The 26,049-nt window shown below is 35.1% G+C and overlaps 1 long non-coding RNA gene across 1 annotated transcript; it reads left to right on the top strand.

Annotated features, from left to right (window-relative positions):
- The first annotated feature begins 22,227 nt into the window (after positions 1-22,227).
- On the top strand, positions 22,228-25,921 carry LOC138310560 (uncharacterized). The gene is made up of 4 exons (XR_011206451.1): positions 22,228-23,295; positions 23,702-23,806; positions 24,196-24,304; positions 24,756-25,921. It is a non-coding gene; the product is annotated as an uncharacterized lncRNA (long non-coding RNA).
- The last annotated feature ends 128 nt before the right edge of the window (positions 25,922-26,049 follow it).

Below are 26,049 nucleotides of genomic sequence, written 5' to 3'. Positions count from 1 at the left end.
TTTACTTTATATGGTCTTAACCGATGTACTCGTGTAGAGATACAAACCCGGGTAGAGCTTACAAGACAATGGTATTAATAAATAGGCTTTATATTCGAACGTTTGTATAGTGTGTTTGAAAGCATGGCCAACTCATTCATTGTCCCTACAGATGTGCATTATCAATTTTTTGTTGGATTTTTTTTCGGGCACTCCGGTTTCAAAACACTCTCTAAAACTCCTAGAGCATTCATTGATGTTTTTGGTTTCTTTTTTTTATTTATTGTTTTTAAAGATGTTTTCGGGATATCCGGTTATTTCACTAGAGCTTGGAGTTATCCTTCTTGGAAGAATTCAAAGTACAGTTGTACTTTGAATGTTACACCTTTCGTCGCGTCTCTCGGTAATGGGAAAAGAAAGTTACCGCGTTAGAAAGCCTTTAAATCGGCATGAGACTTGATGTAACCGATTTTCTTCTTAGTAAAGTAGCATATGACAAGCGTACTGTGGTGTTGATGTTCTGATTTTTTTCCCCATTTGTTGTATAGCTTTCCGCTATTCATTTGAATGAACTTAATGATAGTCACATGGATGTCACATGAATCATTAGATTTTTCCAGGCTCTCACACACGTTCATGAGAACGTATGCATTAAATATATAAGAGTAAGGTAGGAAGTATGAGGGCCATATCCATTACCAGTATACTGCATGAAGTTTGAGGGTACCAGCACCTTACCGTATCATGTGTTTGGAACAATATTTATGGTTGTGATGTTCTGTGATTAAAGTCCGTCATTGCATCAATCTCAGATTGTAGATTGTACTTGTCGATAGAATCTGTTCATGGTGCTTATTTTTATAATCGTTCATATTCATCATCAGACACATTTTGTTCCCCAATGTTTACGATATTTTTATAGCAGGAAATATGGCACAGATAAAGTATTATTTTAAAAGTTCCTCTACATCATTTTATTTAATAAATCATTCCAATGAAGGTTTTATTGTTGTGATTATTAATTGCTGATTTCAACATTATTGTTCAGATTTAAATCACAGATAAATCATCTAAAGCATGTCGACTATTTCAATAACTGATCACCACAAAACGTACAGCATCAAATATTAAACATTGTGTATTCTGTCATCGGTCTAGATCTGTATACCCTTGCTTGATGTATCTTGTCCCTACTGTATGTTGAATCCCATACGGTGCTATATATCCATGATCATACATATATGTAATTCATGTGTGGTATTTTTGTTTGCCTGTGTAGCAGTCCTACTATGTAACCATACCAAGCACAGTTGGCAGTCATATAGGCTATAAACTTCAATCGCTTGTTAATTCATTATAGATACAAAATCCATTTTTATTTCAACATAAAATTGTAACGAAATGTAAATATAAGCATTGAACGTCTTTCAGTTAGCATTCATACGTAGCCAATATATATAAATGCCAACTGAAAGACGTTCAATGCTTAAATGATATTCTACAGTACATGCGTTTTTATCTCTGTGATACAAACCAACTAATATTCGTACACGATTAACTCTCGCGGGATGGTAGTAATCGCGGACAGGTTGTAATCGCGGACAAGTTGTAATCGCGGGCAGGTTGTAATCGCGGGCAGGCAGTAATCAGGAAGTAATCGCGGACAGGTTGTAATCGCGGACAGGTTGTAATCGCGGACAAGTTGTAATCGCGGACAGGCAGTAATCAGGTAGTAATCGCGGACAGGTTGTAATCGCGGGCAGGCAGTAATCAGGTAGTAATCGCGGACAGGCAGTAATCAGGTAGTAATCGCGGACAGGTTGTAATAGCGGGCAGGCAGTAATCAGGTATTAATCGCGGACAGGTTGTAATCGCGGACAGGTTGTAATCGCGGACAGGCAGTAATCAGGCAGTAATCGCGGACAGGTTGTAATCGCGGGCAGGCAGTAATCGCGGACAGGTTGTAATAGCGGACAGGCAGTAATCAGGTAGTAATCGCGGACAGGTTGTAATAGCGGGCAGGCAGTAATCAGGTATTAATCGCGGACAGGTTGTAATCGCGGACAGGTTGTAATCGCGGACAGGCAGTAATCAGGCAGTAATCGCGGACAGGTTGTAATCGCGGGCAGGCAGTAATCAGGCAGTAATCGCGGACAAAATTGCGAAAAAAGGTAGCAAGGCATAAACTAAAAGGCAAAACGAAGCGTTTAAATATTGAATTACACTGTAATATCTGTTGTTAAAATTGAGTAAATTGGTACTATTGGTGGCCGTCAATCCACATTAGGATAGCCCCGTGATTTAACTTTTCAATTAATAAAAGAAAATATTTTGATAACAAAAATGACAGGGGAAAAGGGACGCAATTAATATACCAATGCCAGATAACATGGTAAAAGTTCGACGGCCTATGGAACAAATCCATATCTTTAAAGTACACGGAAACAATATATAGCCTAGCAGTAGATTTGTAAGTCTTTTATTAGATTAGCTCGTTTTCAGTCATACTTGTTTGCACGACACGACGACATTTTCGTAGATATGCCATATATTTCGTAGAAATGCAACGCATTTCGTGAATCTGAGATTCTTACAGCATGAGGTTCTAATTTCCGAGTTAGTTTTTGTAAGAGATTATGACAACAAAGAGATTTTGCAAGATGCCTCGTGAACAGAAATAGCTCACAATATGAAATAACACAAAATGTGAACACAAAATATTTCATATATATAACATAATAACGCAAAGCCTACCTGACGTTCTGTGTAATAATGTAAGCAAATTGTCGAAATAAACATTCAAACAATCGTCCTCAAAGGGAGAAATATATACAATATAAGCAGCGCAAATGTCTCTTCTTTTACAAATGGTCGGTCTCCTGACCACCCTCAGGTACATGGAAACAAAAAACAGTTATGCTAAATCCAACTCGAACTTCTAGAAGGATGACCAACAGGCCGAAAATTTGTAAAAGAAGAGACATTTACACTGTTAAAGTTATATGGACCGTAACTGAACGAAAATTTTAACATACTATTTTGCATCAGTAATCTATTGAATACCACTAGGTTGGATGAAATCAGTTGTGAAAATATTTCAAATGGTTAGATAAACAGCTACAATGCCTTATAAACAATAATTACAACACAGAATTTATGCAATGTAAAATTCTTGCTTTCTATGCCTTATGTATGTTTATATGAAAATATAAATGCAGAAATCATTACAGTTATCAATGGCAATGTCAAAATAAAAAAATTAAATGAAATTGTAGACCATAACTTAACTTCATGGTCTGACAGTATGAATTCATTACACTCCGCTCTAGTTCTTTTTTTGTACTCCTACTTCTCAAAATGTTGGAAATGTTTGACGTTGAATAAAATTTTAATAGCTCTTCTTGATATGTGAGTATGAAAATTACGGCACATGTGACTTACAAATAAACAGTATTTGACTATTTCATTCTCAGTCCTCCAACATCCCTTGTAAACAGTGTAAATAACAGTGAAGTGCAAACCTAGCAAGGGGTTTACATCTGAATATCATTATCATTATTACTCGTCTTGTCTATATCTCCCTCGCTCTGATCAGGTCTGTTATTATCAAAGTCTACTTTATAAAGTTACGGTCATCCTCACGGTAAGCCTCAGGCTGACTTATTTACCTGGGTTTTTTTTGTAAGAGTTTAACTCTATTAAAATGATAGGTTTTTTTTCAGTGTGGTTCATAAATGAAAACCTAGTGCGATGACATTTGAATTTAACTTGAAATGCGGTATCACCATTGCCCCTTCTGCATGAAAATTATCAAATGTGTACTGTATGACAAAACACAATAACCCTTTTTGTAGCACACTTTGGCATATATAAATACTAATTACACTCCGCAATACTAGCCAACCATTTTTATGGTTGTACTGGTTCTTTTCTACGAAACTCTAGTACTTGCTTACCTCCAGTTGTAACTATTTCTATTTTATTACTTATAATGTTGAGTAAAATGAATTAATAGAAAATATAATCCAATGCCCGGGATTTTCTGCATAAACGATTTTCTGTATCTCCTAACAGCGATGGCCTACAGAACAAGCAGGCATATTTCAAACCCTGCGAATACGACCCAATGAAATAAGGAGATTATGTCACAACATTTTACATTAAAGTTCGAATTGATAAACGTTATCCCCTGTAGACCCAGCAACTGGCTAGAACGCAGGATATAAAAAGTCGGTCACATACTCCATCGGGATAGATTCAAAACTCAACCAAATGATCGTCTGACAGTTCATGGAATGAATTTGATCAAGGTTAGAAACACGTTATATTAAATTTAATACGGTTTTAATAGCATTGTGTAGCACAATAAAAACACCCCTTCCTCCTGCAAATTGATTATGTGGTTTTTTTCCATCAGTCTAATATTTTTAAGCGACAATGATTATTGTGTTTTCTTAATATGAAGTGGAAGAATTTGAGTAATAAATTGGTAGGGGACAGCGAGGACAACGCAGTAAGTTGATGCAACATTCTACAACAAGCCTTTCAGGTTTCTTCGTCCATTTCAGTTTTCCGCGATCTTTTGAATATCTAGGATAGCCTTAAATAAACATTGTTTTTTCTTAGGGGTAGAACAAATCAACGCTTCAGGTGGTAGGAAAGGAAGCGATACATATTATTAGTTTTAATCTCTTGTTAACATTCATAGTGTGTTGTATCATGTTGGAACAGAAACGTTGTTTGATTTTTTCTCACGTCATATAATATCCAACCGAAACAATCTAAGACTGAATGTATAATTCTCTATTGAAATGGACAATGGAAATATCGTATTTCAAGCTAAAACGCGGGCAACAAAATAAACGAAATATAAACAACGGACTCTTTGACATGTTCAAGAGAGGAAAATAACCAGGTATTCCAGAAAAACAAGCTGTCAGATCAGTTGATTACAAATGTTTACAATCATATTCTTTGAAAAGCTTGAAAATACGTATTTTTAAAACGCTCGTGAGATCAATATATTCATATACGAGATGTCCCCCTTACCACGGGACTACGTTCTTAATGTATCAACTATTCTACCTTTGCATATTACAGAGTTATCTGCCCTTGCGGGTTAGTATTGATTGTGACGTCATGTGTTTGCGAACGTAACGTAATTTTCAGAGAAAACGACATAATGACATAACAGTCGATACCTACCCGCAAAGGACAGATAACTCTGTAACATGCAAAGTATAGTAACTATATAATATGCAAAGACAGAATAGAGATCTCTTCACACTTATCTGGTATTGTTGACCAATAATAAACAAAAAACCACGGAAATACGAAAATGTCTTAAGAAAGCACGTGGTACTTGATCCTATCTTTAAAAAAATGTTTAAAACAGATATTCCGTCTTTGCATATACAATGTAACAGTTATCCGACCTTTTGGATAGGTATTGATTTTGACGTCATTATTTTCTGAGGAAAACTTACGCCGTTTTCTCTAAATCAAGTGTTCACATGACATCACAACCAATACCATACCGCAAGAACCGATAACTATATTACATGCAAATACGGAATGAGTAATAAAAAAGTTTTATTTCACTGGACCATTCGCTGTCTGAAACCCAGCACATTATGCTCAATGTCTACATCTCTGAATTTATCTTTGACACAATGCAATTGTTCAACAGCCATTGACCGAGATACCGATTGTTGACCGCCAGACATTTATGTTACTGTTTCTATGTCTGCTGTCCGACCAATAGAAAACTCGCTTGACAAATGTGTTGAAATTCGTCCCACTAAATATTTGTCAACGTAGTTATCGTACCTAATATGATGATAGGCGTCTCGCCGGTCGGCCATTGTGTTGAACGTCCATTAAAATGTCATTATATTGTGTGCGTGTTAGGATAGACATATGGATTTTTAAGCTAACAAACAACTTTGCACAGAATGGAAAAAGAAGTAGAAGATGAAGCATTGTGGTGGGGGTGGGGGAGTCTAGAGAAGACAGTTATTCGTGTGGTATATAGAGGATTAAACTAGTTAAGTTTGAACTGGTGACGGTAACACTGTCTGATTGAATTGTCCAAGTATCCTGGTGTAACGTTATTTACCTCCCCTGTAAGTCGGCGGTCATTAGCAGGCCCGGCTCTCTCGTCCCAAAGGGCTTGACCTTATATACAACGTAAGGCTGAAAGCAGAACCCGAGTGCCGTAATCAATACATTTACAAGATTTAGATTATCGTTAACTATATATTTCGCAATGTGCGGACATGAATATCGGGAGTTTTATTTGTAATGGACGCAATCCCGGTATTCTATAGTTCAGCACCCCATGCTCTAGTTCTGTTTTATTGTTGTGTACTTCTTACATAATTAAAGTTCCACGTTTCTATTTTTCGACAGAGGGAAAAATGTTCCATGTGTTGAGTGTGGATTTGGTTGATATTTTGATGTGTATGTTAAAGTGAATGTTGGTAACAGAACACAGTATTTCTGGCTATCAATACAATTACTTCTCATTGAAAGGATTTCAACATCTCAGCCTATATACTTAATGCAGCTAGTTGATAAGAATTTAGATATCGGTGGTACATATTGTATAGAGCTGACGATGCGATTTAAACATAATTATCAAATTATCTCAACATTATACATTGTATTAAATATACAAATAATAAATTCTTCTTGTATCACAAATTCATCAATATTGGTGATTAGTTTGTGTTTATGGATTGGCAGGGCGTGCATAGGTTGTGCAAGTTAACTGATGTACATTTTTTTAATTATAAGGTCAAATATGGTTTGTGGTTTAGGCTTTTCAGTCATACTTTTTATTTTTTATGACATGAGGACCTGTAGTGTGGTGCTTTGTACTGTAACCACCACAAGGATGTTCTATCATTTAATTGTGTGAATGAAAATAAATGTTTCAATATGTTCTTTTTGACAGCTATGTGGAATAAAGTTAATCGTGTTCTTGTTCAGCGTGTTTGTAGTGAGGTTCGGTTGAGGTCGTCCATCATGTTCTTGTACTGAACATGTCTTTTGGTCTCTGCTTGTTGCTCTGTGTGGTTTTTTTATTTACATGATTTGTTTGTTTGGTGAGGGCCCCCTACAGAGAGGTTGTACTCCAGTTTGGATAACTATACATTTGCAAGCATGCTATTCTTTATGTTGTGAGTTTATCAGAAGATTACGGTTTAAGAATGCTACTGCCCTATTAGCATTGACAGTGATATTATATATGTGTGTGTTCCATAGTAAGTTATTTTGTAATGCGATGCCTAAATATTTGCAAGATGTAACTTGTTGTAATTTGTAATTGTTGAGTTTGTATGTAAAATTGGTCTTTGTGGGTTCATTTGAGGTTGTAATGACATTGCAACGAAGGACATTAACCAATCTTCCTCCCACCTACCTGCTGCGTCTAGATCTTCTTGTAATTTAAGTGCGTCTTGTGTGTTGTGTATGGTTTTGTATTATATGATGTCATCTGCAAAGAGTATGAGAGTGTTGTGTTTGATGTATTCTGGGAATTCATGTAAGGGAATGTATTGAGCCCAAACAGGTTCCTTGAGGTACTCCTGATGTTACTGGATTTTTTTTTCTGATCGTTTCTCTTCAAGTACTACTGTTTGGGTACGGTGTGATAAGAAGTCTGTAATGTAAGTGTTTGTCTTATGATACCATAATATTTAAGTTTATACGGTAGGCGTTGGAGTCAAATGCTTTAGCAAAGTCGATGATAATGATGATTTCTGTGTTTTATTTTCGTTATTGTTTTGTGTTGTGTATGATATTGACTAGTTGTGTTTCAAGTGATCAGGACGCTTTGAATCCATGATGTGTCAATCATAGAGAATGCTTTTGTTTGCATGGTGCTTCATTGTAGATCTTATAATAATGTGTTCCATTAGTTGGCATGAATTTGGGGTGAGTGAGACTGGTCTATAATTGGTAGGGTTGGATTTTGTCTGTTTTTGTATATAGTGTGAAAGTGTGTATGCTTCCAGTCATTTAGCAGATTTCCTGTGGTGAGAGATGTCGTGAATATCTTTGTGAGAATTGGTGCAGTTACGTCTTTTAGTTCTTTGAGTATTTCCCCGTGTATTGGTTTATGTTTTCAGGAATTTCTGTAAATGTGTATATAGAGCATAATAGTGTGTGGGGATTGACCTTTGTTTAGTATTGTGGTTCTGTTCTGCTGTGATTGTTCTTTGAAATTATTGATTGATGACATTTGCTTTTCCAGTGATGTCTGTTAGAAGATGACCATATTTACGTAGGGCTGTGATATCAGTGTTTTCTTTTCTGTTTTTTGAGGTAGCTGAATAGTGTCTTAGTGTTGTACCGTTTGTGTGCTGTTGGCTTTCCTGGCTCATATGTAGGGAGATCTTTGATTTTTTTCAATGTAAGAACGACATGCATTACGTGTCTGTTTTTGTACCTCTGATTGAATGTTTACAATAGATCTGAAATTCCATAGATAATAATATCCATAAATTGTACATCACATAACACCTATGAAAATGAAGAATGTTAAACAAAATCATAATCAGATGTCAAAGTTCAAAGTCAAGTTAAACTAAAATGCATGTTATAGGCCTGACAAAGAATAAAATAACTAGAACAAGAAATTTCAAAGAAGGTGTTCGACTATCCAGTATTTAGTGAAATAGGCGTCTCAATACAAATATTCGTGTCATGCTAAGAATATCACTTTCGGTCAGTGGTTTAGAGCTAATGTACGCCAAATAAGGTCAAACCGGAATTATCAATGTCCATGCTTCCAGGAAGTCCTTGGAAATATACGTAACAAGTGTCACAGCATTCGAGTACCATTACCTTTCTGTTGCGATTATTGATTTTAAAACACTTCTATCTCTTCTCGAGATAACACGAAATCACACTCGTGGGTGTACCGAAATTTTTTTTCAAGATCCTGGTTGGCACAAATGTGCTGTTCAAGTCGCAATTGAGAAAATTAATAAAACTAAATCTGATAATCACATCCAATTGGTTTAGTTTCCATTAATGAACTCTGAAATGTCAAGGTCTCCTAACACGGATTTGCCCTATCTAGAAATTTAATATGATATATCATGTGGAGTTAAGGAACTGGGATCTATAATAGGATTTTAAGATTAGCTCAGGAGTCACCTAGCGATTTGTTCATGCTACTGCAAGAAGCAATTAACACATTATCTTAAAACATATACGAAATCTATATGTAAAAAAATCAATGGATCTCATCCTAAATTGGTATTATCTTAACTCATCTCATTTTAAACAAAAGATGGTAAATAGACAAAAGCAGAGATACAGATGAATTATCAAGCATGCGATTAAGGAAAGATAGAAGATAATTCTTGTGTTTGGTTTTGGTTTTATTAGTTTAACGACCTATTAACAGCCAGGGTCATGTAAGGAGGAAAACCACTGACCAGCGGTCAGTACTTGACAACTGCCCTACATGCGATTCCAACCCTCATCCCAGACGTGAAGGGCTTGTTGTAATATGTCGGGACATTTTTTCCCAACATAACGACAGTGTTGTATTTCCCCTAGAATCCATAAAAAATAACGATTAATTCAGTGTTTCCAGCTGTATATATATAGCACATCTTCGGCAAATATGTTTTCTCTTTTTCTTGTCATCATTATAAAAATGACTGAAAATAAAGTTTTTATAACATTGGATACAATCTTATGTATAGAATATACACATACATGATTGAATTGTTTCTAAACGTATGTATGGAATTGTGAAAACTAGAAATTTAAAAAAGGAATCTTCAAAGGGCACGGCGAAATACTGTGGATTGAAAATCAATAACGTAATTATTTTCTCCGTTATACATGCATAATATGTATTGTAAGCTGTGTATATCATTATGATATTATGTGATTATGATTACACATATCAACGAGAAAAGTAATGCAATGGTCTTCTGATATGCTTGCAAATTGCTATGATTTGAAGTAAAATACATTATCTATATCTATATTTCTCAGGTAACACGAATAAAACAACACCAAAATGAAAACATCAACTGAAAATTAAGCAAAGTAATGATTTCAAACATAAAATTATAAAAGAAATAATCCTCCCCGGCGGGGACATTTTAACCACTCGGCCACCGCGGTCCTACAATATTTGTATATGTGTTGATGGTAGTGTAGCATCAATAATGACTGCCCACTCTAGATCCATAAGTCTAATGACAAATTTCAGGAGACGATATAACAGCGGTCCAATCACTCGTGTTAACTAAGGCACTTCAAGGATGAATAATTTATCAGTAGCCAACACGTCTGACAGAAGAGAACAATATGATGAGGGGATATTGCTTGGGAAAGATATTTATCCAAAAGTCCCCCATGCACCAGTTCCTGGAACATTGCTTTAATGCTCCAGGAAAAAGGGTCGTTCGTATGAAGTCAAGTTAGTGTTTAGTTTTGTGACCTCATCACTCTTTGTTACGATAGGAAACTGTAATGGAAGGCGTGCCTCCTTTGTTTCACTATCGTTTTTTTCTTTACTTTATTCACATTTTACCTTAAATATCTAACTCTGTATTATGAACCTACACTCCAAACTGTTAAAATTTGTGTGATAAAATTAAATACAAAGCATTAAAATTAAATGTCATTTTAAATCATGCAAACAATGTAGCTATGCACGATCTGCATTATTTTTTTTCACAATTACACACAATTATGTCATATGTGTCACATACAACGACATCACACGTGAATTTCATGTGGCTTGTCATGTTTATTGTGAACAATAAACCGCAGGTTGCAGCAAGACCTTACCTTTTCCCTATTCCACATGTTAGTTTTGGGGCCTCATATGATTAATTTTGCTCCCTTGCCTCGCTAAAACTATTGCTGCGTGGCGCTATTTATTTTTCAAATTTTCACATGACTTATTGTACTAGTTTTATAACACAGTGCCGAATGAATGCAAGTTTGAAATATCTGTCCGGAAATGTCATATGCATTGTGCTTCAATATCTTACCATAAGATGATTCTATGTCGATATCGTTCTGTACGTAATTCAGTAATGAAGTTTGATCAACAAGATGTTAAAATACCTTATCAAGAGATGAAAATTATAAATACTTCTCAATGCCATGCTGAAAGTACACCACCATTACGCAGTGGTGTATGACATCATAATGAACACGAGCTTCATAGTGAGGAATACGCGACAGAGCAGTGGCTGGGCACTAGTATATAACATGGCCATACGACTATTATAGAGGACATCTCTGGTGACACGTTAATGTTTCATTGGGAAGAGCAATCGTCCTGTTCCGCTCCAGGCCATCTTGCTACATGACGAACAAACCAAGTGTGTGATACAAAGTTCATCATGCGTCCGCGATTCAGATCACGCTCATTGGTAGTGTATGTATTGAGTAACTTCGGTGTTTAAACAAACGAAAGGGAATACATCTCGGCCTTCCTTAGGCGTATCAGCGATTGCAGACAAATCGTATTTGCTAGCCAATTCACGGTCATTGCGAATTGCCTTTTGTCAGTTCCCAAGGTTAATACATGACTACAGTGGTAATCTGCAATCGCTTCTTCTTCAAAGCACTTTTAGCTTGATGAAACACAAATAAGCATAGCACTATATCACACATTTGCGGCGTTAATAATATAAAATGGAAAATTTCTTGTAATTCTGTTTAGAAGTCAAATACTTTTATAAAGCAATAAATGTTGATAAGGTAATTTTAATATTATGCTTATATATATGTATTGTGATTGTTCCTGCATACAGTTTGAAATCCAACCAATCTTTTGATTACGCTAAGCTGTCTATCTGGAGCTTTCGCCACCCAATCCCTAGTGCAAAGGCGATGGTGTTGGTGATTTCTATTTCTGGTTGAGAATTTCTTGACAACTCTCTTTTGTTTCCTTGTAATTATTTCACATAGGTCTATCTTAAGTTGTCGTAATGAAAAAATTGATGCACCGAAACGAGACATTGAGTAATGGTTCCTCTGCCGCGCACACCTATACGGAGTCAAGAACACAGTAATTGGTTCAATATTATGACACATTGTTCAAACTAATATAGCCTCTTGTGATATATGCTGTAGCATACAGCATTGATAAACAATGATCAAATTAACAGAGATGGATATATAAGAAAGTCCTTAATGAAAAATCGACCCTAAGTAGGACTACACGTAATTACTACAAAGACCACCTCACCGTCACACCATTCGGTAATGATTCTATTAAAAGTAAGCCTTACAGCACGTGTTATCTACGCTCTAATATCTATCATATGTTAAAAAAAATTAAACAAATTAGTTTCGTCCAAACGGAGAAACGTCTTCTCCTCATCCACAAACTACATCTCTGGCGGGGTTTACAGTATCACACCGATAATTAGGTAGGTCTACGTGGTAATCAGCGTTAATCCGTGGCTACTGAATCCGTTCAAGAAGAGGGAAAATTAATTTGTCAGAATTTACACAGCTCTGTATAATCCGAGGATAGCATGCCATCCATAACCTTACTATTCCATGTTCTTACCGAGTATATGTTATCCTTGTCTGTCCAGTGGTGGATCCTGATTATGAGGTCAATTATTTAATGCAAATTAATGTGCAGCAACCATGTGATTACAGGTAATTAGTAGGTATCTGTACATTTTCTCCCATGTAAATACGACTTTCTTGGGGCATGTGTATAGCTATATAGATCAGACAGCTTAGGCTGCCAGGAGCAAGAATCCATAGACATTAACTGACTGATTATAAAACACAACAGAGAAGCGAAACTTGATAGGAAGGTGTATACTTCATACGTATAAAGAAAAATATGTTGAAGCTTACATTATTCTGCAAATGTTCCGTCTAGCCTTATATATCGTCATAAGGAAGTTGTTCTTCATTTGTGATGTATTGTTATGTCGTTTTTTAAATCCCCGTAAGGTGTATAAGTATAAGAAAACGAGAGATTTGACATACTGGCTGACTCCTAGATGTACTTTATCGTATCTTGATAAAACAGTTTATTTTCCTGGTATCACTGAAATCATTGAATTATATCTATTGAATCAGGAAGCTTAACTTTGTTTATATCTTGTCTTGGAGATTAGTATCATTATGAGACTCGTTTTAGTTCCTTTTACAAACTTTTATTATATAAAACAAATGATTATCCCTGGGTTTTTTTCTTTTAATTACTATTATTATCCTAATTTTTTATTCTTTGAGATACGCGTATGTCACAACCAATAATATCAGACTTTCACACAAACTTTTAATCTTATATTAAGAACATTATGTTTAAACCAGCCCAGTCATATTGTTGTAGTTTAATATTGTATGTTTTTGCCCGTTCAATAATCTGCAAAATATATTCAGCCTTTTCATTGCAATCTTATTTTCATTAATTTTGTTTTAAAGTGTGTTAACCGTAAATGAATTACTGGATTTCCTTAGGATTCTTAATCAAGGCAAGATTTCTCGTGTGGTTTAAAGAAACAAAATAAATGAAAAGGCCAACCACAACTGATTTCATTTACCGTTTTGCATGTATAACCTTTGAAAATTGACCTTCTCTTCTACTTGTTAAGAAAAAGGTCAGTGGAATTTATATAGCTAACGCTATTGAAGTCACCAACTCTGATGACGCCGCTATACATGACTGCTTACTCTCACACTTTGGGTAGACGTTTAGAACTGACGTCCATCAAGAAAATAGATCTCGTTCTTATTCTCGCTTTTCAAAACTAAAAAGTAAATTTTCCTCTTTTAGTTTTAATAAGCATGTTTTAAAACATTGAAGTATGCCTACTATATTTATGACGAAGATGAGAGCATACTGGTATCACCATGTAGCTTATGTCCCAGATTGTTTCCATTTAAAATGTCATTTCGCGAGAAGGTTTTGGCAATACTGTCTAGTTGTTTCTCATGGACTGGTGAATAAGCAGACGTGCAATCACTTCCGGAGTATACTATCTGTCTGCCCGTTTTATCACGATTTTCATAAATCCATTCGTTGTTTGTATTTTCGCTCATTCAATCGGGATCGGCTTTTAGACTTGGTTTATTTTGTATTATTTCAGTATTAATTGTTTGTTGTTTCCCATCATAGAAAAGCGTTTAACTTGGAACTACATATAGAAGTGAAGTTCAAACGCATTGGTTTCCTTTACTACAAAGCTTAAAATTAGCGCCGTACATTAGTTCTGTAATTCGGATTATAGAATACCTATCGGGCTACAGTTTATGCCGATTGCTAGTTAAACGACCATTTTCTTGGGAATCCAATTAGAAGATAATTTACGCTCGCGTCTTTTTACAGCCAAGGGTGTGTGAAAAGTACAGCTCTGGTTATGTTTGTACTTGCCGATGACGCCAATGGTGAAGGATACTACCAGGGAAAATGAAGAAAATTTGACATATCACTTGCCTTTTGTGTCCACTGTACATGTTTGTCATTGCAGTGATGGTGTGCTTTTTCCACTCCCCATGCTGCAAGTCATGCCATACATGTACCACTATAGGCTGCGAGCAAGAACAGGCAATATCAAGATAGCTGTGATTCAGAAATTAATGTAAATTAATTCAGATGTATAGAAAAAAGGGAAAAAACAAAATGGCTTTCATTGTTTCTCATTAATCTATTGGTCTTGAAGTCCTTAACAATATATTTGCGTGGAAACATTGTTTCAGTGCGACATAAAATCCCAGTATTTGCAATTTGTATAAACTTGTACCAAGAAAGAGAGTGTTTTACCATAAAAGACGGTAACATTTTACCCCCGAGTCTCGTATTTTCGTTGACATATGCATAAAAGGCAAAAGATAACAATAATATCATTCGCTCCCCATACTACATTGTATGTTGTATTGTCATTACCTTTGTTCATGCTTTTTAAAATGGAAAATTTCGTCATTTTTATTTTTATTTTTCACTTTTACATAAAATCATGATCGTATAAATGTTTATTCCGATTTAACGGTCGAGGAACTACTGCATAGTATTATATCTTATCTCAAACCCCTCATGAGTACCATTAGCGAGCGAATATGCTCTCAAGAAAATCTTGGCGAAGCACTGGCAGTGTTGGACATTCTCCTAATTTAATAATTACTCGATGATTAGAAGCTGATAAAGCATGTTTTTCATCTGTATTAATTCTTGATTTTTCCGAATATTAGCTTTAATCCAATAAGATACATGTTAATGCAATACCGACATCTGTAATGCAAATTAGAGCCGATTGAATTAAGCATAAACTTTTTTTGAACTTATACGAGGTGTGAATGATCGGTTTAATGAGATTTGAAGACATAAGGACAAAATCTGGTCAGCACTCAATCATATTATCATCTCCATACATGGCGATTCGTGTAACTAATGTAATGTAACAGACTGTAAATTTCAATTAATTCTGCACAATCTGCCTCAATAGAATCGCCAATAATTGATAAAAAAAGACTTCTCCTCGACGCAATATGCTTTCTCATTCTCTCATAGAAACATTTCATATTACATACATGTAGCTTTGAAACTTTCGGACACTATGTTTTTCCATAAATTCCTGGTGCATTGGTTTCATTACTCCCTTATACTCACATCGTCCATTTTAGGTTTGTCGGTTCCGAATACTGTGCTTTTTACCATTCCTATACGACAAGTTAATTTTGTCTTTCTGGGCGTCATCTTTTCGTCACTGCTTACACCATGACATCATCGCGTCGGCACCCTTAACGTCATAATTTTGTAAGTCTTCAGTTCCCATAAATGTGTAACTCCCGACATCGTGTTTCCTTCACTCAAAACATCTACAGGATTAACGTAATTATATTTTTTATGTAATTGAGATATAAAATAAAAAAGCATTCAAATTCATCCTTATAATTAAAAAATACCAAAGACAATTTCTTCAAAATTTAAAACTGATTTCAGGACTGTCTTTTTTCTAACAGAACTGACGTTATAGACGTTGACGTTATTTTTTCCTTTGTGGGCTTATAACGTAAACTTTTAAGCCAATGGAAATGTTCCATTACAAACAAAATTCACTCATTGTAGGGCAACTTCCAACATCATGGATTTGTCAATCATGAATGTGTCTTCTCCCTACAAATAACCCTATCCTCCCTTTCCTCACCCCGTCAGCTCCCGCAACATTTTATCTCACAGAAACACAAGGTTCTAAACCCAGCGTCAATTTACTCCTTTTACCATATTTCTTATCCATCCTGTCTGTTTTAATATCTGTCTTGTTTTGTCAGAGGACCGCAACTCACAGCAGTGTGAAAGGGAGATCTTGACAGATTTGAGCGATCCAAACGTAAAACATTTAAATGTTGCACTTTCTCCAACTGACAATGAACATGTCATTAGGTTTTTGTCTAATCCATTTTATTTATAAAAACTAAAAGCATTCATCATTTCATTGGCGAGCTGAAAAGAAGACGTTTTTAAACATCTTACGCTATCGATTTAAGCTGCAACCTTTAACTTCGGAGATTGCAGCACAAATCATCGCATGACACTTACGTCCATTTTGTTTACTTTTCATCAGCTGTCATTACAATGAAACTGAATAGGTATCATGGGAGCGTGTGCACTGTTGGCCAGGGGCACGGGTCACAGGTCACAGTGACTTGTAGAAATAAGGTTATCAACATCAGTTCAGACATATCTATTGTTATGGAAAGTCTACACGAAATGTTATGTTTTGTCAAAGTGCACATTTCCTTCGAGAGGACAGCCCTTTACGTCTGTATTCTTTTACATGAAAGGAGGGGCAATTGACTGAGTAGAACTATTATTTATGTTAAAATCAACTATGGGAATTGCTATGAAAAGTTCAACCGACACTCGACGATACATCTTCAAACCGGACAAAAAAGTTATGACTCATAGAAGAGAGCCGTGCGTGTAAATTGTCATAATCATTTTCTCTGTATCTTATTTTTAATATACAATATTCCATGACGGCGTAAATATTAAATTGTTGTTGCATCATTCCGCAGTGTCTTTTCCTCGTTTTACTTTTAATAGTTGTGTAAAATAAATCTTTCCGTTTATGTAAAAACTGAGCTCTCACAGTTACAAAAGGATGGAGCATAACTGTCCTAGATGTGATAATTATATAAGTGATTAAGAAAGTAGCAAATGAATGAATCTAAATTTCTGTGATATTATGCGTTGAAAACTTATGACTCTGATGTAAAACCTTTATCTCCACAGTCAAACAAATTACATATATATTTAAAGTATCAATATTATGGAAATATACATTAACCTAAATGGAAGCTTCTGATTTATGAAACGTAATAGAGTATAAAGTATGAAATAACTCGATCATACCGTCTGTTCATTGTATACGTCATATTTACACCATCATGTTTTCGATTATCACAAAAAACACTGGTAATACGACTTGAAATATAACTCGGTTAGCCCTTATGTTATGTCGTAATCTTGATCGTTTCCGAATCCCCGAGATTATGATTGCAGTTAATAGTTTCCATTCTCGACAGAGAACCGACCAATGGGTCTGGGGCATGCAATAAAGCATTGTGCAATATAATACAGACTAAAGAATCTAGAAGGGCCTCGCCATCTGGTACTCAACGGACACAAGTCAGAAGTTATAAGATTCGGTTATCACGGCATCTAAGAAAAATAGATTGTACGTTCAGTTGGCTGCACTGCTACTATAAAATCTGGTCAAGGTCAAAACCGATCTCGCCATCTCGGCGCTGGCGAACACAAATGGCGAATATCAAAATCACGGTTTATATAGAATGACTATATTCTGTGTTAATTTAAGAATTGGGCCGTATCCGGAATAGTTATCAAATTATGTATTTAATTCATTTTAGAAATATCGGGAACATCTTTTCTCGTTGGACCAGAGAAAGCTCAACAAAATACCATTGATTGGAGAAATACGTAAAAACGATTACGATGGGGAAATAGGGTTACTTTATTATACATGCTGGCGACTTACGTAGGAATCTGTTTATCACAATGTGATCGATAGTACTATATAAGTGGTACAATTAGTTCTTAAATGTCTTGATCTAAAGTACCAGACTCACACAAAGTTCCAAGCATGAAGTGTGTTTGCTTTTTTTTGTCTTATTTTTTATCATCATAATTTTTTTTTTTAATTTGCATTTGTCCAGTTTTAAATATTGTCAATATATATTTGTGTTTTTGTACAAAATACTGAACATCATGAACAAAGCCTAAATCATAAAGGTTTCAAAATAGGCAATATATAGATACTCTACTTGTAATTGTCTATCGATATATATCCAATTTGTTTATACCAATTACATGATTGAACCCGCCTTCGTTTCGCAAAATCTATAGTTCTCAATGTGTTGAAAAGATTTCCGGAATCATATGTATGAAAAAGCAACAGAATATTCGTATGAGATGATAAAAGTTCATTTCATACATACTTCTTGACATGATCATTTGTGATGTATTCCATTCCTAAAGGTTATATACTTGGGTGATATTTCATGATAAACTCTAATCGAAAAATGTCTTAACTCGTGATGTATCTTAATACATAATTGACGAAAACAAAATAACTTTCTAAATTTCATCTTTACTCAACCATCATATGATTCTGTCAAAATAATGGCTACGTCTTGATACATCCGAAAGATAACGACGGAGGTCGGGATTATTTGGTGCGTTATCAATAATTAGTATTCTAAAATGTATCACTTCTAAAGTTTACCTTCTGTTCGTGTACTACAGTTATATATAGATAAACCTCAAACTAAGCAATATATGTGAATCGATGCCCGCCTGTTCTCACTCCCACATTGTACTGTTTTAGGCTTGTTTCTACCTTAAAACATAGCAATATTTTGTTGTTGTTTATATATATATATATTTAAAGTTTGCACTGACATGGACTCAATAACCATGCTTTCTAGTATTAGCATTATCAGTGTATAATGATAGTTCAACACGTGCGGCGATTCTATTGTTACGGGAATAGTCGCTGGCGTAGCTATATGGGGTCGACATGACCCCACTTTTGGTGGGAACATATGAATGACTCGATTCCAATTAGCTGTTCAATTACATTCGTTGACGATGACGGGAGAGAAAACATTATGGGTATCTTAATAAAAAAAATATGCAACTGTCGCGACAATAAATAATATTCAATTACGTGAAAAACTGTAAATATAAGGAATAGATTTTTTATTTTGTTGAGGTTATGAGAGTATGATGATAATGGAGCCCGTGTAAATTTTATATAACCCGCCTTTTCCGGGTTTACATAATTTACACGGGCTCCATTATAGCCTGATAGCATCAACAAAATAAAAATCTATTCCTTAAATACATGCCAATTTGCGTCCAACCATAGCAAATCCAATATAGAAAATGGTAACATAGAATAATAATGTACCTTAAGCTTTTTGCCTGTATTATATGTGGTATAATGGCATCCATGTACTTAATTCATTAAGTGTGTTTTGGGGTTTGACAATTTCTATTTGTAAATTCACTTTCACTATGTCCATTAACACTGAATATTACTTTCTTATTGAAGCGACAAAATATGTTTTAGTTATGTTTATTATATATATTAAGAGATTTAACACTAAAAAATGTATTTCAATATTTTCGATGTGGTAATGAAATACGGGAAACAACATATCAAACTAGACCAACTCGTGCGTTTGTTAAAAAAGTCCCTGCTATAAGTAATTGTATGCAACATATAAACATGCGAATGTTCTTTTTTCCGTTACGCCTTTGAGAAAATGTCGATGGGATCTAAAAGATTTAGGATTTTAGAATACGAATTGCGTGCACCATTTACTACATCGTTAGACGATATTAGGATAAGGCGATTGGATCTATTCAGTATTTTGTAAACCAAATCAGTTTCCCGGCAACATGATTTTTTGTGTTCTCAAGCCTAACGATATGCTCGTGGCGATTTTGTTTTGTCTAGTTTGTTTACGTCTTTTGTTTGGTTTTCCTCGGTTTCTACTGTAACTGTTAAGGGTTTTTTTCTCAGTGTCTTTTGCAATTCCCTATCCCCAGTAAAATACGCAAAATTCATCGGCAAGCAAAATGAGTTTGCAGTATTGTTCTAACGATCTGTAGCTTAGAATTTAGCGTTTCTCAGGAGCCGTCTCTCTGACGAGTACAACAATCGACACTTGCCCTTTTGATGCGAGTTTGATAGCGGAAGTCGACGTCTTATGTTTATGTCTCCTTGGATACAGCTAGTGTCGTAATTTTTCGTTCTCTATGTACTTTGGTCTCGGATTCGTTTTTCCATCGTCTACTAATTAAACATGATGCTACTCCCAGAAGGTCAATGGCATCACAAGGAGGTAATGTAATATTTCGAACGTAGCAAATTCGAAACATTTTGGCTTTTGCTGTTTTTGTCCTTTTTAACACTGTAAGTACAAAGGACAATAACCCAGCGTCTCGCCGTTCTTGAAACTTTTGTACCACTTGGTACTCATTTTGAATTATTTCGTTACGGTAAAGGTTACATGAGAAACGTTGCTTGGCTTTGTACGGCTTCAGTGCGCTCAATATATACGTTGTTTATGATACATGTACAATACAGTATTTCTATGTATTTTGAACAAATCTATATTACAGGTAAAATGCTTGCGATTTTCATTTTTTCGAGCAAGACATTATCACTCGAGAAAATACGTTTAAGTCTGGTCAAAGAGAGATAACTCCTAAATGCCTATTTAATGATGGTTTGTAATCCAAGCCGATTAGAGTTCGTTATACTACGTAGGCAGTGCCAAAATATACAAAAGCAACATAAACAATACGGTTGTGAAATAACTCCGAAATCAACGGTATCTCACGTACAATACACTCAACATAGTGTCATTTATTTGTCTGTATCCGACCATTGTATATGGACAAACCTTTACTAAAATGCTAATTAGGGTTTAGGTATTTAGTTATGTGAACAACTCCATTTTCAACTTGTTTCGAAATGATTGGTCAAACTCATTATATGCTTTACTTGCAGTAGTATATTCAAATTACCAGACCCGGGAGAGAGGCTAGATTTGATACATGTACAGTTTTTTAAACTTATTTTATCATTGCCAAGGATTGTGCACACATGTTTTTTTATGAAATTCTCTCCAACACCAATTAAAATCATTTATATCAACAATAGACTATTATGATGGCAGACGTATTACGCAAATAACAATATACTAACTATATCAAAACACAACATGGTGAGAGATTAATTTCATGATGTTAAGGATGTTCACTCACACTCAGTCATACACTTTACCTCCTGTTCGCACTCTATCTCGACTTTACTGTACCAAATTCCCAGAACCACTCATTTTTTTTAACTAGACGTCTCTCAATACTATATGTGCTCCATTTGTGTCGCTCACATCTTTATGGGATATACATTGTATACAGATTCCATTCTGATCTGTTAGTACTACTTTCCTTTATTTCACTATGACCATGGCGAAGTCAACTGACAGGAATGGAAGGCACACTGACAGATCAGAGATACACATCAAACCTTTATCGGGACAAACCTACGGGAAGGCCAATAAGGAGGTACAAATCGCAGATGTGTTTGCAAAATGGAAGAATCTGTCAGACGAATTTAAAAACTCCATTACATATAAAAATAAAATATATATTTCTAAAGATTAATATTTTCAATGTCTATCTATGTATTTGTCTAATTTGTATAGATACGGATGCGTACGTAGCGTAAACTTTTATTTTGTTTCTCCGTAAAAACAACCTCGGTAACGTTAACTCTGATTCCTCTCTATTTATATAATAAAATACAAAGTGGACAATTTACAGTTGACCCCCCTACGGGTACGAACCGATACTAATCCACGTAATCATCTCCAATGACAGTGGACAGGCATGTTTTGGGTAGATTGAGAAAAAGTAGTATGAAGGTCATTCAATTTAGTTTAATTCCAAATCTAACACATTAGGAATGAAACATATATACATGTAAAAGACATTATGGACGTCAGAGAACGTGCTATTTTAAGAATTACTCACACCCCTGATTATTTGGTAATTGAATACTTATTGTGTAACTCATCTTATTGAAAAAGATAATCTTGGTCCTTTAGAAATTCTCTATCTAATTCTACGGAAGCATACATATATATAGAAAGTAACGATCGAGTATATATTGCGTTTATTTGAATTTAAGGGTTATCTCCCTTTAACCATTACGATAACATGGTACTCAATGGATTATCACAAGTGTCCACATTTTCTGATAATTTCTTTGTACTTGATGATCTCTGTAAACACACTGGGTGGGCACCTGTCTTTGAGATAGTGGTCAGTATTGTAAGGTTAAATAGATGGTCGGGAAGTCCCGAATCAACGATATTACTGTGTTGTTTATTATCTAGCTACATTGTATATTGGTTTCTTCAAACTATGTTGCTTCCAAGACATTTCATTATACATTTTTTGCTATGGGATATACAAGTAATTGATTCGCTCACAGGGTAAGTGATACCTCTACATCGTATTACAATTTATAATGGTGTACATGTACGCTGTAGTTTGATACCCTTTGATAGATGGGGTTAACAATCATTATTTGCTAGTTCCAATTAGAGATGCAAGACTTTGAACATTCCGGTTGATAAAATTTCAATACCAGTGCGATTTCATTTGAAAACTAAACTAACTAAACTGCTATTTTCATTTAGTGAAAACAAACAACTATTTTCTAGCTATATTTCTTGGTTTGTTTGACAATTAAATAAGAAAATTGTAATTTAGAAAATCGGTTAATACTTACATGTAAATAAGGGAGACAGTTAACCTTCGTTAAGTCGAAATCAAAACACTCGAAGGACCTGATTAATTCGAAATAGTCTGCTCTCCTAAAATAAAAAAAAAATAAAAATTAAAACTCGGATCACATTAAACAAAAAAACAAAAAATAATTTAAAAAGTCGGATCACTCGAAGTGTTACTATCGTTATATCAAGTTATCAAGTTTGATTAGGTATAAATTTTACTCCACAGACATGTTTGTGCTCGAGAAAGGGCAGACAACGTGATACAATCCTTCAACCAGGCTTTCATTTGTCAAGAGAGGTACACCACGAGTTGTGGAACTTTAGATTGGAGGCGCTGCACTCGCTACCGGATACAAACATGTTATACTCCTCAAAATAGGTACACCACACGCTACCGCCAGGTGGAGCAGTGCTGTCCTGGATGGCGGGAAGATGACGCGGGCTCATGTTCAATTCGTAAGATATATTTTTTATTTAAGATATTTGCTATCAACCACAAAAACTTCGTAAATGATAACCTATATTAAAACACTTTGACGGCCGGCAGATACAAACGTGATAAGATTCTAGGCAAATCATCGTATTTGATTTTCTCATAAATTAATCAATAATAAAGTTTCTTAATTTATGTAGTAAGATAGACAAAAACAAATCCAAGTATGACAAGAAGCAAGAAGAAATTGTCTCCCTTTGCTAACAATGCTAGCTTAAAACCCCTTAAGAGTAATAAAAGAAAATTCATTTCATACTTTAAACTGCGGTTGCTCAGTTGATAATTGTTTGCTAAGCTTATCATGCACCTTTATGTTGAAATCAATTAGATGTACATGTTAATAACACATTTAAAAATATTTTTTCTTAGCTGTATGCAGTAAGTTGTGTCTAAATGGCGGAACATGCACTAACAAGAGAGGAGTGCCCGTATGTGTGTGTAAGGAGGGGTATAGCGGTGACGTCTGTCAGTCAGGTAAACTTAACGCTCATGTGCTTGTTTTTAATGATTAACCACCATTTGAATTTTCTTCAGCGTCAAATGATAAATGAGATAGGTACATGTAGCAGGCATCCTATAATAAATTGCAATATGCTAGATTATATTTCGTACCTTCGAATAAAGAGCTATACATAATAAGTATACAGATATTTGTTTGCGATGTTTCTTGATTGCGGTTCTACTCTTGATTTAGAACGGTTTTAGTAAAAAAATCAACCGATTTTGTATTAATTAATTATACATACAGTAGCCTACATTCACCAAACGACACTAATAAACAACCACAACTTTTAACGAAGGGAAGTAACTCTTGTAGACTTGTTTAATAATGACAATCCGAATTGTGTTTCTTTTTTTTCCAGCGAAGAGTCTATGGAGAGCGTGGTATACAATATTGATATGTGGTTTCTCTGGTGTGATCGTCATATTATTGATGTTTCTCCTATACTGGTGTAAGAAGAATGGGTACATGTAAGTACACACTTACTACATAACCGGTTATTTTTTCGCGATTTCGCGGGACATTGATATATGGTCGCGAAATTTGACGCACAAAATATTCAAATGAAATTTAAACATACCCTTATAGTTAATTCGCAAAATTTTAAAAGCGCTAAAGTTATATTTTCATTTCTTTTACCTTGTTATCCATTGGTTTATTTACTAGTTTTCATCTAAGAATATTATTATTTTTTTATATTTGTTCTTGCATTGGTATCATTTTTCATCCTGGTTCACTTCTTCTCTCCCTCTTCTAGTCCCAATTCCTTTTCTATCTCCCCTCTCCTCTATATAGCACAAATCCAAATGTAACTATATATATACATGTAGAAGGTTAGCAGTTTTGCGCAATTGTTTTGCAGGAGTGTTCCGTGCACAATTTACCTTCTCATTGAAAATGTCGAACTTTCTCTTTGTATAGAATGAAATCACACCCGTCCCCACAGAGAGCGGGCTACAGACGACTTATACAGACCAGTAGACTGAATCCCGGTTGCCATGAAAACTCCATCACTCCTTCGTCATGGACACCAATGGAAACATTTCCGTCACGTGTCAATCCCTCCGCACCACCCGACACTCGCTGTTGATAAACCTCACTGTCATGCGGGTTCCGAATTTCTCCCGCCGACATACTTCAACAATCGTCTATCAGGGTTTACTCCTTTGACTAGCCAAGTGAACGTAGTTACACGCATATGCTTACTGGACAATAAGGACTAAGTTAGATGGACAACATGACAACTGCCAGTTTATCGAAGCGTTTTCTTGCAGATACTCACAAGTACTGCTTTGTCATTTAGCGATAAACTCCTGTCTCCACTGACATTAGACCATCATCTTTTGGTACTTGTCCCTGTGGTTTGATACAACATTGATATCTCAAAAACATTTCGGTATCGTCTCTTTTTTTTTGTTATATTATACGGGAAATTAGTTATTTACAATGTAATGGACGATACACGAACAAAGAAATTATACATTTAAAGATGCAAGGGATTTATAACGTGACGACTCGTAGCCAATCATTTTGAGAAATGATCAGTCGACGCATTGATTTCAATAGAGAAATTGTTCCATTAGGAATTTGTAAACTTTACGAAATAATTTACATGTTCCCTGTACATACGTATATTGTTTTGTAGCAACTCCGTACTCGAGTCCGAGTTATTGGAGGTTGTGTGTTATCACGAGTCGTTTATGAAATAGCAACCGTTTACTTTTCCGATGCACCTGGCTATTTTATCTTTTAACTTTCCACGTCTCTCCGCACGAAATCATTGTTACTTTGTGTATCCATGTATTTTGCCAATGTTTAACTTATTTTGAGTTTAAATACACTTGTAACTAATTTGTAACTCTATATTTGTTATTGTTGTGTGATAGTTGTCCCAGATTGAGTATATAAACTCTTCCAAGCACTGTACTTAGGCCTTTGATTTTTGAGGGAGTCTCCCTGCTAATGAAGTTTGACACACCTAGTCATGTCTTTCTATCAGCGTCAGAGTTCTGTTGTCCAGGTCAGCTGCATATCAAAGTCAATTAAAGTGAAAACATCAACATAAACATGAAATGCAAATAGACAAGGAACACGTGTTTTTATGTATACGTCATCTATAAAACTAAATAACTACAAGGTATACCATTACATTCCTTGTTATTGTATCTTGTGTCATGTTGGTTGTTATATTTTGATTGTGTATTTGTAACTAACG

The sequence above is a fragment of the Argopecten irradians genome, chromosome 1 (assembly GCF_041381155.1).
Source record: "Argopecten irradians isolate NY chromosome 1, Ai_NY, whole genome shotgun sequence".
Taxonomy (NCBI): Eukaryota; Metazoa; Mollusca; class Bivalvia; order Pectinida; family Pectinidae; genus Argopecten; species Argopecten irradians.
This window is presented reverse-complemented; position numbering and strand designations above follow the sequence as displayed.